Below are 5,504 nucleotides of genomic sequence, written 5' to 3' on the forward strand. Positions count from 1 at the left end.
CCCCCCCCCCCCCCCGGGGGAGGTACATTTATTAAAAAGGAGGCCACCGGGGGTACACTTATTAAAAAAGGTTGAACACCCCTGCTCTAAAATACCAAACTTAAACTTTACAAATTAAAAAACACACTGTTTTTAATAAGGAAAACAGAATAAGAACTGCTACAAAAAAGGTTTTCATAAACTTACAAGTACGTTATGAGAAAGCATAAACACTAAAAAGGCAGGATTCCTAAACATTTGTTTTTAGAGGCAATGTGCACAGCAACTCCCATGAACATTAGTGGGATCTGTAGGATTCAATACCCTTGGGAAAAAATATGTGCAGTTTGTCCTTGCTGCCAGGATTATTTATTCATTTTTTCTAATAATTCTTTAATAGAAAGTGTATAAAAGGTGTTGAGGAGTTCTGGTTTTCTGGATGCCTGCTCACTTTAAAAAGTGCAAACCAATATCCTGCATGTAAAAGGGACAACTTAGGCACCTAAATCTAGACGTGGATTTTAGGTTGAAAATCCCAGTATCAAATAACGGACTTCTCAGTGAATCTCAAGTCTAGAGGATAGCCAGGATTTAAAACATGTCTCTTTAGTATTCCTATTAGCAGTCCCACTGCTCAGTGTGCCTCTTTAGGATGGGAATCCCAAGTCTAGGGGCACCCATACACATGCTGGATGCCTGTTCCGACATGCTAATTAGCACTTAATTACTTGAGTCTGCTGGAGCATGTTAATTAACATGCTCCAGCAGCTTGTGTCACATCTATTCAGCATCCCCATGCAACAAAATGGCAGCAGGGGTGTTTGAACTAAAGCCCTTCACTCTAGAACACATGTAAGACACCCTTGGTACCTAGCTTTCTCCATGTAAAAGGCCATTAAGGCATCTCATTTTTAGCTATGACAGTATTTAGCATTACTGAGCCTATGTTCCTTTTTTACTCTTGCCCTCATGTCATTGAGGACATGTTCCCATGCTTACATCAAGGCTCCAAATATTTATGTAGAAGACTAATTTGATTAATCCAGATTCAGGGTGAATTTTCCAGGATAGCTAGCATCTAGGACAGACAACCACACCAAGATCCTACCAAATGCAGTGAGAATATCTAGTCAAACCCCCATGGCAAGCAGTAGAACAGATACATATTTAAGTAGAAAAGAAAACTAAAATTTTATTGATTTGTTGTATGAATAGTAGTATCATGAATCTCCTGAATGCTTGAAAAAGCATGCTAAGAGTGACAGTGGGAGAGAGTTTGAGGGAGGGAAGAGTTCAGCATAACTGGCTTTATCTTGATATCTTCATGTTTTCATTTTAGTTATGAAGTTAAATGTGACAATGGCTGTGAATAACAGTAAATGTCTTTGAACCACAAAGTAATACCCACCCCCCCAAGTACTGAGAGGAATACTACAGAAGAAGAAATTAAAATAGAGAATAAGAGTACCCAACAATAATAATGAAGTAAAAAGCATAAAGAAAACAATAAAAAAAACTCAATAACATAATATAAATAACAAGTCTGGGGGAAAAAACCTTTTGGCTTCCATAAAAATGTTTCTATTACTGAGTCTTCTTAATTTACAGACTGCAAGTCAAAGCCATGCTCTGAAACAGCCATCATAATCATTTCTTGCAGCTCTCTGTGCTACTAAGCTTTGCTTATGAATTTATAAGGATAGTGCAAAACTCTCTGAAGTAGTCAAGGAAAATATGAACTGTTTTTCAAAAAGATTGTTAAGTAAAGCAAGTTCTGTAACAGATTCTCTTATTCATTTTTCAAGACACTTCTAAAAAATATACTAATATTCTTTCTTGTTTTTAGTAGAGCTGTGGTTGATGTTTGAACAGAAAAACCAGTGAACCCAAAGCTGGGAACCCTGTAACTCTACACTGGACCCAGTTAGTTACCTAACGTGTGAGTAAGTGGATCTATACCCCTTCTCCTGTGGTGATGTGACGGTGTACCTGACAGTGTTGGTGCACTGCCTGACAGGCCATACTCCCTGCTTCAGCAATGGGTGGGGAGGCAGGCAGGAGTGCTGGTTCCCCCCCGCCCCCCCGCAAGTGCCAGCTAGGGAGTGGGAGCACCAGATGTAGCACCGTGGCTACTTCCTGGTCAGTGAGATTGGCTGCAAGGGGACCCCCCACCCCCTGTCAGCATTATTGGGGACCTCCCCCAGTCGCTGACTGGTCACTGGTGGGGCATGTGCCCCCCTAAGGTGGCACCAGTCATCCATGCCCCTCTCCATTGCTATATGTCATTAAGGCTGCTGACATACGTTTAAAAACAATAAAAAACAGTCCTTTAGTGGAAGTAGCAGCACATTAATTTGACCTGGTTCTGCAGTGTTTGTCTAGATTGGGCACTTCAGTGGGGCTTTTTGGTGCTTTTATATCAGGGGCGGGCAAAATGTGGCTTGCAAGACCATTCTATCCGGCCTGTGGGGACCCTAAAAAATTCAGAAAGTTAATATTTCTCTGCCCTTGGTTCCTGTTGAAAATGACAGGGAAAGTCTGGTGGGCTCCCACAACAGCAGGGCCCACCTGGCCCTGCCTCCCCAGCCAGGGCTTCTGGCCTAGGAGCACGTGGCTGCCCCACACCAGAACCTCAGGTAAGGGGAAAAGGGAGGGGGGGCGGGGAGGGCAAGGGAGGACCCAGGGCAGGGAAGGAGCCCAGGAAAATGTGGCCTGGGGAATAGCAGACTGCGAGGTGGGGGCACAGGATGGTGCCCCATGCTGCAGCCTCTTGCAGCCCGTGTGGGGCTGCCTCTGCCTGCTCTGGACAGCCCCAAGTGGGTTGCGAGCGGCGGCAGCAGGAAATGCTGGCCATGGGGCAGGGCCACTTTTCCCCACCACCCTATGCTCAAATTTTCCCCAGGCTCCTTCCCAGCACGGAGGAAAACAGCCCTTTCCTGCCCCGTGTCCGGTGCTCCTGGCTGCAGCCACTCACAGCCCATGCGGAGCTGTCCAGAGCAGGCACAGGAAACCCCAGGAAGGCTGCGAGCGGCTGCAGCGTGGGACGCTGGGCACAGGGCGGGCAAGGGGCCACTTTTCGCCCCATGCTCAGCACCAGCTTGTAACCTGGCCCGGCTGCCAACCTGGGCCCCACGCTGGCTCTGGGCTTGCCCGTTGGGGCTGCGTGCAGCAACAGCAGCCGCAGCCCCCCTGTTTGCCACGCCGGGCAGTGTTCATCACCACCGCCTCTGGTCTGCCCAGCATGCAAGTGAGCTCCAGGCAGGCAGCAGAAGCCAACGCTTCCTGGAGCAGCAAGCTGCAGGGGGGGGGGGAGGCGCAGCTGCTGTTGCTGTGTGCAGCCCTGATGGGCAAGCCTGGAGCCAGCACAGGGCCCAGGCTGGCAGCAGGGCCGGGTTACAAGCTGGTGCTGAGTGCAGGGTGGAGAGGGAAAGGGGGGAAGCGGCCCTTCACCCACCCCATGCCCGGCGCTGCAGCCTCTTGTAGCCCGTATGGGGCTGCCTGTGCCTGCTCCAGACAGCCCTGCACGGGCTGCAAGCAGCTGCAGCAGGGAGCACCGGCATGGGGCAGGCGACGGGCCACTTTCCCCCATGCTCAGCACCAGCTTCTTCCCTGCCAATGAGCAGGGGGTCGGGGCTGTGCACTGGGAGCAGGTGGGGAGCCAGCGGGAACATGGGCCTGCATCGGTGTCCCAGGGCCAGTGCCAGCAGGGCCCAGAGCAGGGCAGCAGAGGTACAGAGTCCTGGCTGGTAGGGACTCTATGGAGTCAGACCAGTTTCATAGATCTCATAGATATTAGGCCTGGAAGGGACCTCAGAAGATCTTCGAGTCCAGCCCCCCACCCGAAGGGCAGGAAGTCAGCTGGGGTCATAGGATTCCGGCAAGATAAGCATCCAATTTACTCTTGAAGGTGTTCAATGTAGGTGCTTGAACCACCTCCAATGGCAGGCTGTTCCAGACCTTGGGCGCTCAGACAGTAAACAAATTCCTACTTATGTCCAGCCTGAACAGTCCTGAAGTAGTTTATAACTGTTCGACCTCGTCATCCCTTGGGGCACTCTGGTGAACAAACATTCCCCCAGATTCTGGTGGTCACCCCTGATAAACTTATAGGTGGCCATCAGATCACCCCCAAGCCTGCGCTTTTCCAGGCTAAAGAGCCCCATGGCTCTGTCAATTACCGCCTGTTGTCACAAGGTCCGTTTTCCTGACCTCTGATCATGCGCGTGGCTCTTCTCTGGACTCTCTCAAGCTTCTCCACATCCTTTTTGGATTGTGGAGCCCAAAACTGGACACAGTACTCCAGCTGCAGCCTCACCAAGGACGAGTACAAGGGGAGAATGATGTCCTGGGATTTACTTGAGAAGCTTCTATGGATGCAAGCCAGCGTTTTGGTCGCCTTACTAGCTGCTGCATTGTAGGCTCATGTTCATCTTATGGTCAATGATGACCCCCAAGTCTCTTTCTTCTGTAGTGCTAGCCAGCGTAGCACTGCCGAGCCTATAAGGATGCTGCAGGTTTTTCCTTCCAAGGTGGAGAACCTTGCATTTTTCAGTGTTAAACACCATCAGGTTCTCATCTGCCCATTTGCTGAGCCTGTCCAGGTCAGCCTGGATTGCCTTCCTGTCTTCAGGTATGGATGCTTTGCCCCAAAGTTTGGTGTCATCGGCGAACATGGCCAGTCTGCTTCTGACACCAATGTCCACATCATTAGTGAAGATGCTGAACAATATGGGTCCAAGGACAGAGCCTTGGGGGACCCCACTGGTCACAGGGCACCATGACGATTGACTTCTGTCAATTACCACCCTCTGGGTCCGACCACAGAGCTAATTTCCCAGCCAGCAGAGCGTGGTGGACCCAAGGCCACAATTGGCCAGTTTTGCCAACAGGTGATCATGGGATACTAGAGCAAAGGCTTTTTTGAAGTCAAGATATATGACATCAATCTCTTCTCCCTTGTCCAGGTGATAGGTCACCTGGTCGTAAAAGGAAATGAGATTGGTCAAGCAAGACCTACCCTCAACAAATCTGTGCTGGCTATCCCTCAGGATGTTGACATCGGCCAGTCCATTAATGATGGCCTCTTTAATAAACTTTTCTAAGATCTTCCCTGGGATGGAGGTCAGGCTGATGGTCCCACAGTTTGCCAGATCCACTTTCCTTCCTTTCTTGAAGACAGGCACCACATTGGCCTTCTCCCTCTCCCTGCTGGTGTAGACCAGCCTGGCTCCACAGATCCCTGCCAGCCTGTGCCCTGTGGTCCTTGACAGCCTGCCAAAACTGGGTAAGCGGCCCTCTGCCCGAAATAATTGCCCACCCCTGCTTTATATGAAGTTGACTGAATCAGCTATTAGATAAAAGCACAAAAAAGCCCCACTAATGTGCCTAATCTATAAAGGCATTGGGTCAGCCAGGTCCATCTTGTAATGTGATGCCTCTACTGGATATGCACTGGGCTCTGCACAGGGGAGCAGCAAGTTTAAAGTGCTAGGTTTGGGTTTTGTTTTGTTTTTTTTTTTTGGGGG

At 49.5% G+C, this 5,504-nt stretch overlaps 1 protein-coding gene across 2 annotated transcripts in view; it reads right to left on the reverse strand.

Annotated features, from left to right (window-relative positions):
• SMCHD1 (structural maintenance of chromosomes flexible hinge domain containing 1) overlaps positions 1–5,504 on the reverse strand; it is a 188,403-nt gene that overhangs the window by 51,869 nt on the left and 131,030 nt on the right. The window lies entirely within an intron of this gene.

This window comes from Gavialis gangeticus, unplaced genomic scaffold (assembly GCF_001723915.1).
Source record: "Gavialis gangeticus isolate Ggan-Ray unplaced genomic scaffold, GavGan_comp1, whole genome shotgun sequence".
NCBI classification, from domain to species: Eukaryota; Metazoa; Chordata; order Crocodylia; family Gavialidae; genus Gavialis; species Gavialis gangeticus.